Source organism: Lepidothrix coronata, unplaced genomic scaffold, assembly GCF_001604755.1.
Source record: "Lepidothrix coronata isolate B3197 unplaced genomic scaffold, Lepidothrix_coronata-1.0 Scaffold130, whole genome shotgun sequence".
In the NCBI taxonomy this organism is placed as follows: Eukaryota; Metazoa; Chordata; class Aves; order Passeriformes; family Pipridae; genus Lepidothrix; species Lepidothrix coronata.
The window spans coordinates 1245841-1257048 of record NW_016690310.1 but is presented as its reverse complement, the minus strand read 5'-3'; positions in this window follow the sequence as shown (position 1 = coordinate 1257048).

The following is an 11208-nucleotide window of genomic DNA, read 5'->3' as shown; positions in this document are numbered from 1 at the left end:
CTGTAGCCAGGTGGGGGTTGGTCTCTTCTCCCAAGTGACAAGCAATAGGATGAGAGGAAATGGCCTCGAGTTGTGCCAGGGGAGGTTTAGATTGGATATTAGGAAAATTTCTTCACTGAAAGGATTGTCAGGCATTGGAACTGTGTACCCAAGGAAGTGTTAAAAAACATGTGGATGTGGCACCTGGGGCCTTGCGCTGGGGTAACAGTTGGACTCGATGATCTTGGAGGTATTTTCCAACCTTAGCGATTCTGTGATTATATTCAGGGAGGGGAGGGTGTCTCAGAATAATATTCTCAAAATCAATGTGAGACACAGAAGAGAAAGGTGCATTTAAATCACTTCCTCATCACAGCCCCAAACAGGGGCACTTCCTTCATCTCCTTATTATCACCTCATCCACTGCCTGAATAGTGAACCCTAAACCACTGCCTGGGTGGCAAGGACAAGAACAATCCCAGCAAGGAGAGAGAATCATAGAGTGGTTTGGGTTGGAAGGGACCTGAAAGGTCATCTAGTTCCAACCCTCCTGCCATGGGCAGGGACACCTTCCACTAGACCAGGTTGCTCCAAGCCCCGTACAACCTGGCCTTGAGCACTTCCAGGGATTGGGCATCCAGAGAAGCCATGAACCTACCCTTGAAATATCTGAAATACACAGTGGGTGAGCATCCAACCCACAGAGCTGCTGAGCAGCACAGAGGAGGCCCCCACTGCCCTGCCCCAAGCAGGCTGCAAGCAGTGCTCAGGGAAGGAAGGCCCAGTCACGCTCAGTGACTCATTTCGAGGGGAGCTGGGACACCTATTTGACTTTTTTAGGAAGTTTTAAATGTGCAAACCCCAAGTTTTTCTATCTGAGACTCTTTCAGATAGAAAAATGAGGCATTTCTAGATTGTATAGTAGGCGCCTCCAGGATTAGGCAGCAGGACTAGGACAGCATTTTAGGAAATGGAATGAGATGAGACCTGCATGCTGGATCCTTCTGCAGATGTCATCTTAAATAATTACCCAAGGTTACATAGTGAATAAGTGACAAAACTGAAAATTAAAGTCAGAAATTGTGCTCTACTCCTTATAAAGTACAATTCTTCCACAACTTCACAATATAAAGTGTAATTCAAGTTCCCACCATACACATAAAGCTCACATATTGAGTTTTGGTTGTTGCTGGCATTTTTCAGCACATCTGCTCTCACATGTACCAATTCTCTAGGTTGTTTTGTAGTAACTAGAAAATTACAAATTTTTTTTGTAGCTGTTTTTATAAGCAACTGCTTTCGCCCTGGTCTCTTTATCCACTAATCTCAGATTGAAAACTGCACATCCCTGTTCATCCACATCACTGAAATCCCACTGAGACAAATCTTCTAGTGTTCTGTCATAGCCACCCACAATGGCACCTTAAACACAACTATGTAGAAAATTTCAAAACCCTACAACTCGATAAAGAATGTAAAATTTACCATCTGAAAGGACTGGTAGTCATGGGAGCAGAAATGTGTCAGTGCTCCATCCTTCAGTGCTGAGAACTCAGCCCTGCTAGCTGAGAGAAGGTTGGGCTGAAATATGAAGAACTTGAAAAAGATCCAAGTCTGAAAACAAGGCTAATTTTAGGTCTGTAGTATAATATAGTAAAGTTTAAAAGCAATTAGAAGATCTAATTGACAGCTTTATGGTCTGTTCTTCACTTGCATGTTTTATGAGGTTCAGGCCATCAATCCCTGATGGACACAATTTGCCAATTTTTTGTTGTTCTGTTTTCATCTTGGAAAACTGGCTGGGTTACAGGATACCAAAACAGCCACAAAGTTCATTTGACCAAAAGGAAAGGATTCCTTTCATTGCTCCTTTAACAATTATGGAATTTGATCCTTTGATGATGGTGAATTGAATATTCCACAGTTCCTTCAGACACTTAAGGGAGTCTTACTGATTTCTCAGTCCTGTCTTCTCGACTGAAGATGGTGTCTTCTGAACTCAGTCTATGCTCCTGACAGTTATTTTGCCAAATCAATAAAATGGACACTTTCTTTACCAAAGCTTAGTGTAAATTCTTGATAGCACATTTGAAGAGTGACCTAAAATTACTGCTTCTCTGACAGATTCAGTAAAAACCAGCTATTTAAGAGAAAAGTTTACATTTAATAATCCTTTGTCATCTAATATCTGGGGTTTTTTTTAATGTTACACAAATTTTGCTTTATATATCTAAACAGCACAGCAAAATGGCACTGAAATGCAAGCTACTGTATCCAGTGGCAGTGGTGTCATACTATGAGGTCATAAATTACATGACATTACAGCCTTTATCTTGCCACTGGCTGCCGCATGAGAGGAGCCCCGAAGAAAAGATACAAGGACTCCCTGAAAAAACATCTCAGCCTTGGCCATATTGATCAATATAACTGGTCTACTCTGGCCTCCACTCAGGAGGCCTGGAGACACACTACAACGCTGCTGTTTCCTTTGAGAACGCACGCAGGATCACTCTCGAGGAGAAAAGACAATGCAGAAAGAATCGTGTCTTGCAGAATATACCACCTAAGGAGTCTTTCTGCTGTGCCTTTTGCAACTGGACGTGTCTATCTTGTATTGGCCTTATTAGCCACCAGGGTGCTTGCAACAAATGTGGATAGAGCCTTTCCCAAATCTTCGGGAAGGCTAGTCATGATGATGATGATGATGACAGCCTTTATCTGCAAAGATGGGCAACATCAATTCCAGTCTATCTTTGGAAGTGACTAGTTTGTGGTTTGTTTGGGGGTTTTTGGGTTTTTGTTTGTTGAGTTTTTTTAAATAAATTGATTTTATCTGTCTTTAAGTCTAGGATTTTAAAAAGAAACTACTTCTCTGGGACAGTCAATAGGATCTGGGAACCTGCCTTTCTTATCTGTTTTGAAAAGCCCAACCAGTTTTCCTTCCTCCTGTTCTGAATCACACAAATTTTTGTGTCTAAGCTAGGAGCAAGCAATCTTAAAAAGCAGGCAAATTATCTAAACAAAAAGCAAGAGCTTCATTCCTTCCTGCCACAAATGTCAGATTAGCCACTAACTAGAGGAAATTCCCTTGCAGTTTTAAGTCGGATGAGTATTTTTGCCTGAATAACCACAACATCCCCCCCTTATCTGCCTGTAGACCAGCCAGGATCCACCCACTCCACACATGGGGGATTTATGGAAGTGAAAATGCTATAAACAAGAACTTCACTTTCCTGTTAGAAAAGAAAAACCAACCCACAATGAAACCATAACAAACCGTAGTGATTTGGCTTATACAACTGATTCTGAAGCTCAGAAGGTATCATTGCTCCGGATTCAGGCTGTGGCTACTTAGCAGGACACAGTGTCAACTCAAGTGCCAAGACTCTAGTGTTGAGAACCAGCTTAATACTCTCAAAATTTTAGTGAGCAGACTCATGTGAACTGAAGAACTTAACACATCAGTGGAAACTATTTGAATACTCTGTTGCTCAAGAGCTTGCAGGCAAGTCAGCACACTGCCCAAAACAAAGCCAGTAAACAGAACAAAAGCCCAGGGGTTGACTGCTCTTGAACAGATGATCTTTATGAATGAGATGAATGTTTCTGGAACAGTAAAACTATTGAAGCTGCCTCCACGGCTCATACACTATCAATTAACAACTGAAGAGGGTCTCTAGACCCAAGTGGAAAGAAAATGCCTGTATGGATTGCATGCGGATATTGCAAGTAAAATTAAAAGCTTGATGAAATGTAGCAAAGGATCAGAGAATCAGACCTTCCTTTCAACTTGTGGTTAATATTCACCTTCAGTGAAGCCAAATGTTACATTAGTGTAAGTGGAAAAACTATGTAGAATTATGCTATCAATTAGAACACCTCATTAGCTGGTCTGGTGATTCAGAACTGCTGATGGAACTAAACTTAAGGCTTGAAAATACCTTGATCAATGTTATCCCCAGCTTTTAGGCATTAAGGATGTATCTGAAATCTCCTAGAAAATCGTTTCAAGCTGATGTGAATATTCCTAAAATGTCACCAACCATGTAGTGTCAAAATCAGAGAGTTTAACTGTACTCACAAAACCCTTCTCAGCAATCTTTACTACTGCCAGGCAGCCAGCTGTCCTATAGACTGTGGGCATGTTCAGCTTTGGCAGAACTCCATCAACTTAAGTGAAGTTATGACAGGAATAAATATGGATCTATTTTTGGTCCCGCAGGCATTTTGCACATTCACATCCATCTTTTGTCCCTGATCAGTATTGAATATGGAAAAGCCTGATCCCATCTACAGATTTACATTACCACCCTATGAAAGAACCCATAAAGGTGTAAAGGGGTAAAAGGTGTAAAACTCCTAATTTTTTGTTATGTTCCCTCAAGGGGAACAGTAGAGATTAGAAAGAAGATTGTGGATTGAAGCATTATATAATTTGGTATCCTTTCATCAGAGCAATTATAATCTGTACATGTGAGTTCTTTATATAGAGCAGGGAGAAGAGGAGGAAACCTTGGTTCTGTTCCCAGTTCTTTTGACAGAAATCTTGCCTGCATTACATTAATTCTGATTTAAAATCTCTTTTGTAATCCCCTAACATGTCTCTAATTCACACTCATTTTAATGGCTTTAATTCCACCTCATTTTATAACAGTGTCAAATTTTTGCAAATACACAAGCTGAGTTCCACCTGGACAAGAACACTCGTTACACTCCTTTTCTGAAAAAACACAGAAAATGTCACTAGCCACAGTAGTGCTACGGGCAGATGCTACTGCACGGTGACAGAAAACAGCACCATTTTAAATGAGCATCTTTTGAACAATGCTCACGTTCAATCCCGTTTCTGTCCCAGAACTCTTCATGGTTTTGTAATGCAAGCATGTAGCAGTGCTTCACTCAAAAGCTTCATACATTTCTATTTTCATAGCAAATGCACACACACAGCTTTGAATTCATTATGTTTCCATTGCTTTTGGATCTGTAGCCATATCAGTTTCTCAGAATCTAATACAAACTGGGCTCAGGTGTCTGGAGACACATACTGACAGGGATTCTGTGATGGGCCTTGAAAAGGTCCATGTCTCTGACTATGCATGTAGAGTTCATTCCTCAGACTTACAATCATCAGGAACAGGACTGGAAGGGCTGAGGAATGCAAGAGCTTATTCCAGTTAATACTTTCTGTGGTATTGTAAGATTTAGATGCTTACTGTTTTTCTGTACAATACTCACAGCAGTGACCACTGTGTAAAACAAATACACATGAATAATCTTTATGACCCTAACAGAGTAGTTCTGTCATGCCAACCTATAGCTCACCTTGACTTACATAACTCTTAATGTCTCTAACTGCAAGAATAGACATCATCTTTCCATGCCATTAATAGTACCTGGAATAAATATTTCAATACCATTTTGAAAAGATACTTGCAAATCACATCTTCCTGACAGAGATGTGCATCTGGGTATTCTTAATCTATTTGTGTGTCCTTTGTTTCCACAAGGTTAATAGTACTGGCTCCTACATTATTTTATGCCTGCTTTGACATTGCCTATGGCTTTGTGTATTTGGAAAACAAAGAAAACATCTGTGCCTATGAGAATATCACAGAAGGAAGGTGATGATGATGATGATACAAACACCACAAACTACTCCTGACTTTAAGAACCATCAGGTTAAGACGAAATATAAAGAAGAGGACCTAAAAAAATGCTCTCTTCCCTGTGCTGCTATTCTCCTTACCTTCTCAAGAAGTGGCATGGAAAAAATAACCACCACTTGCAAGCTGACAATCTCACATCATCAGGTAGTCACCTTCTGTAACTTTGCTGTCCCTTACTGGCACATTCCACATACATCTGCTCTGTCATCTGGAAGAGTTGTCAGAGTCTAAAGGTAGAAACCATCTGAGAAGCAGATCAGAAAAGACTGTTTTTCACAGCCTTTTTACAACTGGATCTGCTTAAGCATTCCAGCCCAGCCTCAGCTGCCATCAAGCTCTCCCACATCAGCAGTTCTGAACAAACACAAATTGGCCAGATTATCATTAAGCAACTTCAGCTATTTTGTAGAGACCAAAGTATCACTATTCAAACTAAGTGGTAAGAAGCAGATTTTTACCTGCTCTAAATTAATGTAGTTTCTCTACAGCCAACATCAGAATTTGACTTCCAAATTGGAAATATTTATCAAAATCTTCTTTACATAATGATTCCAATCCTATCTTATACTCACATTATCTCCATTCCCATCAGTACCATTTCCTATCAATTTGTATTAAAAAAAATCCTCTTGTGCACTGAGCCTCTGCATCCAGTTCAGCTGGTGCTGCACAGTGCAGTTCTAGAGCCATGGAAGAAGTGACTGTGGTGCTCATCAACTGCCAGCTGATATCAGGGAGCGACAAATACCATCCTACACTCGCAGGCTTTGTCAAGGACACTTCACAACCCAAGCTTGCAGGCAGCCACTCTTTCCCAAAAGGGAGCATTTCCACAGGGCAACCATTCAGGAGCAGTTCTCTCCCCAAAGTCACCTGCAATGCACCATATAATGTCATCATTATTAATTGTAATATTAGAAAGACCAGCTATTTCTGAACATGTTACCAGAAAAAAATAATATACAAACCTAGATTGTTCACAATGATATAAAAGGAAACACAGGAAGTGTTTAACATACAATGCCCTGACAGGAATGTTGCTTACTTCCATAGCTCCTTTACAGACAGATTTGTCCCAACCTTGATGTTTAGGGAAAATAAAAGCCCATCCTTAGAAGCTAAAGTTTGGGGTATATTAATGGTCCTGAAATTCTTAAGTTAAAAATTTCAGCAACACTTCTTCAGATTTACACAGACATAAGTCAACCACCAGCCCAACAGCTGTGACCATTTTTGAGAGTCAACAGCCCAAAAATCAATCTGCCATCTCCATCTCCAACATGATGATCTATCACAAGGGAATTAGACAAGGATTACCTACTCCATTAACTGGGGGGAAAAAACAGCAAAAAGTACTGATTCATTTTATATCTAAAAATCACATGTACATTAGAGGGAGAGGTTCACTTGCACCTGCTGAATGTCACGCTCAGTTTTAAACCAGAAAGCTTAAATGATCACTTTGCAAGAAAATGTACAGGAAACAGGTTAATAGAGAGATTAAAGAATAACTAACACTGAATAATCAAAGTTAAAGTGCTGCAGGGCCTATATACAGCCTCATGCATGCCAGGATCAAGCTTCCCTTCTCAAATTTCCTTATATTGCCTTTGTTCTCCAGTTCTCCCATTAGCAAACTGATAACTAACCCTCCTGCTGTTTTAAAACTGATTTTTTTCAAGCTTTTGTAATATCCACCACTCAAAACCAACATAAAAACCTACAACTCAATGTCCCAATATTTTGTTTCATATCAATTCAAAGGAAGTTCCCAGTGCAATGATTAATGACATGTTTGTTGCCTTAAACAGCTTTGATATTTTAACATTTAATCAATGCTATTTTTTAAGGGGACAGGTTTCCTGCCACCCTGAATTTTTCTCATGATGCTTAATTGAACTCACATGGCTTAAATGTACAGTATGAAGACTTGTCAGCATTTCATTTACCTTACACACAGCTTTTTAATAACGCTGCTCCCAGTGTCTGGAATATTTTGGGAAGGTGTCAGTGTCAAAACACCACACAGCCCTAATATGCTGTATCACCCCCCAAGGAAGATCTGGCTGATGTTTATCACAGTAAAACAAACAACAGGCAGAAGGCACAGCACCCAGTGAGAAATTTTCTGTATTTCATATTTCCTCTTGCCATTTTAGTAGTAAGGACATTATAACATACAACCTTATTTTAAATAAATGGAATTCATTTGATGGAATGATTTTCTGTGTTCTGAGGCATAATCACCTCCTGTATGAGAATTAACATGAGCTTTGATTATTCCAATGGTAAAACAACCTGTCTTCAAGCTATTCCAACTACCTAGAAACTCAAATGATTCCACTATAAAAGCAGTTATAGTCAATCACTCCTGTCACAACATTTATCATTGGCTGTTGGCAAATGGGTCAGCTTGTCACAGGCAAAGTACTTCTCAGACGCTCTATTTCCTTCTATCCCGGTTGGCACATGAAACAAGGACGTTACAGCTGCTCAAAGAGATGCTGCTGAATTTCAAAATGTATCCATCTGTTTAATTTCCTAAAACGACTTTAAAGAGTTGGATACAACAAACACATCTGCCATCTCAGCACCTTAAAAAAGATCATCTGGAAATTAACAGGCAAATTATAAGTCTTTTCAGATAGAGGCCCACAATGAAGCTTCAATACATGTGTAACATCTGTTCCACCTTCAATCATAACTGAAGGCTTTGCACCTCTGGCTTTCTGAAGAATCGAGGCAAGACTGGCCTTAGTTGTAACCAGCTCTGTATCTTCTTAGCTCAGTGCTAGAATTTGTTCAGGAACACATCACTGGGCATCCATGTATTCAATTTTGTCACCGATGGAAGACTCAACTTGATAAAGTCTTGAGTACTGTGGTCTGATCTCATAGCTGACCCTGAGTAGACAGTTAGACTGAAGACCTCCCGAAGGCCCTTTCAATCTGAATTAGCCTAACTACTCCCAAATAAAATAAAAGATAAAATAATAGTTTTTAAAATCTATTAGGATCCACTGGAAGAACCTGAGGTGGAAATCAGCTATAAACAACAATCTGGCCCATCACAAGAAAATGTTTAGGCAGAAGGGCCAGCAGAAGATACCAGCAGATCAAATTTTAGGAAGAAAATGGCAGCACATGTTTAAGTGTGATTTTTCTTTCAGCTCTTCTCTCACATCTCTCACAAACACAAATGTGTTATCACCTTGAATTATGTGAACAGACGCTTACATCTGTGATTTGCAATTTACATTAACCCAATCTGCATCAACAGCCATTTCAACACCAAATGCAAAGCACAATGCCTGTTTTCACCCCAAGGTCTAACATATGTGTAAACTGCAGCACCAGGATATCTCAGGAAGTTCCTTTGCTACCCACTGCACTCTCAGCATATTCTTAGGAGATCACACCCAAGGAGCTGCCATATCCATTGGAGAGGGGAGCAGGACACACAAGGACACAGAAGAAAGGCAGCCACTGGGGAATATGTCAACAACAAACTGGGAGGCAGGAGAGGTGCTCTGGTTAAATGTCCATGAGCTATAGGCCGAGACAGGCCTTCAGTAACAGAAATTAGTATTTGGTACACAATACTAGACCAAAACCTTTGAAGTGCATCACTTTGCAGCAGCACTAACACTGTTCTGTATGTACACAAACGAGAACCCAAGTTTTCTTTGCTGTAAATAGCTTGTGCAATTAATAGCAGTGAGCTGTTCCTGTCTTTTTCCAATTACAGACTCAGGATAAAATGGCATATTAAGTTACCTCATGCAATTCTGTACCACCTACTGTTAGAAGAACAATTTGAGGATGTGCTGCTGCTGCTGCTGTTAATCATCAAAATTAAAACCTGAAATAGCAAAGTTCACTTTTAAAAGTAAGATGATTTCCTACTGCAGGCATAACTTTCCATTACTTTCCCTTGCCAACAGTTATCACTTTTGTCTGAGATTTCTGGACTGAAACTTTGAACACAGAAATGCCATCATCCAGAAAACCTTTCAAAACATTTTGGGTCACCATTTTGGGTCTTTCAAAACAAAGCCATTTATTTACCCTTGGCTAATTACCTTTTAGTCTCTCTGCACAGATGCAAAATATTTGTGTTTCTACTTTGTCTTTTCTTTTACATTTTCAGACAGCTGCACCCATTTCCAAAATCCACCATGATGTTAGGAAAAAAATTTCTTCTGGACAGTATTGTACAACAATAAAAAACTACAGCTATATGTTCATATACACATGCACATGTATTGTGAGCTGAATAAAAATGTGGTGATGCCTAATTTGACCTGAGAAAACCAGAACAGCGCTTAGACATAAACAGGAAAAGTTCCACACTATTTGCAACACAGCATCACAAAGCCAATTCCAATCTCTCTTACACTGAGCTGAACAAGCATTTCCAATTCAAAGGAGTAATTAGCATTCCATAAAAAAATTAGAGCACTAGCAAATACCAAAGCTTTAACTTGGCATTAGCAGAGATCAATGAGAATTCATCACTGTAAGCCCACCACAAGCACTTGCTGCCCAAATACACTGGGAGTGCTGGGACAAGCAGGACTGTGCCTACGCCACCCATGTTGCTCACAGGAAGCTTCAAACCGCATTAGGAAATAATTAAATATCAGGTATCATTCTTGTAAACATCATCATCATTTTTTTAAAGCTGACTGAGACTTCCCAGTCCAATACCTTGTTCTCAGCTCCTGATTATTTTGTCAAACTTTAACTCTCTGGTATGAAGCATGAGGTGCCAGAGCCCACCTCAGGCTGAAAATTTTGGAATGCTTTAGCCAAAATGCCAGAACCAAGGTAGAACCACCCATCATCACGTCCAAAAACACCAGTGACCTTTGCTTCGACAGCTCTGGCACTGCAGAGCTCTGAATAAGGAACTCACAGTTACGCAAGGTAGTTATGTTTGTGCCAGAAATAAGTGTAACGTGGTTTTTCTGAAAACACATACAACACAGCTAATTTAAAAATCACTTCAATTTACACATGCTCCATAAGAACACTTAAATTCAGCAGTTGAGATCTTCCTGAACACTACCCCTCACTGATCCCATGAGTGAGGGACCAGGCCCTCAGCTGAACTGAGCACTCCACAGCCCAGGGGGACCGGAAGAAACAAAAGGAGGTTTCTAACCATAAGGGAGGATAACAAGCCTCAAAAATAAAACCTGTAAGTGGGGCTGAGAGCATGGATTATGGCAGAACATGGGGTTGGAAACTGGTTCTGAAGAGGAAAATGTGAAGAGCAACAATGGGAACCAGATTGGGATGAACACCCAGGTATAAAGAGAGAGATAGCATTAGGATATGGAAGCTCTGAACCTATAAAATACTACACCGTGTGTGCCCCAAAATCAGGTTCGTATTTTATGCATAAAGTTAGTAAAATACTAATTTTCATTTTCCCAGTGTTTCAGTATCTTATTTACATAATAGAGATTATGTGACCCCCATAATCCACCAAACCTCATTCGGAGATTAAATGAAGGGACATTACTGCCAATACAGTATTTAGGTTATTAAACTGATC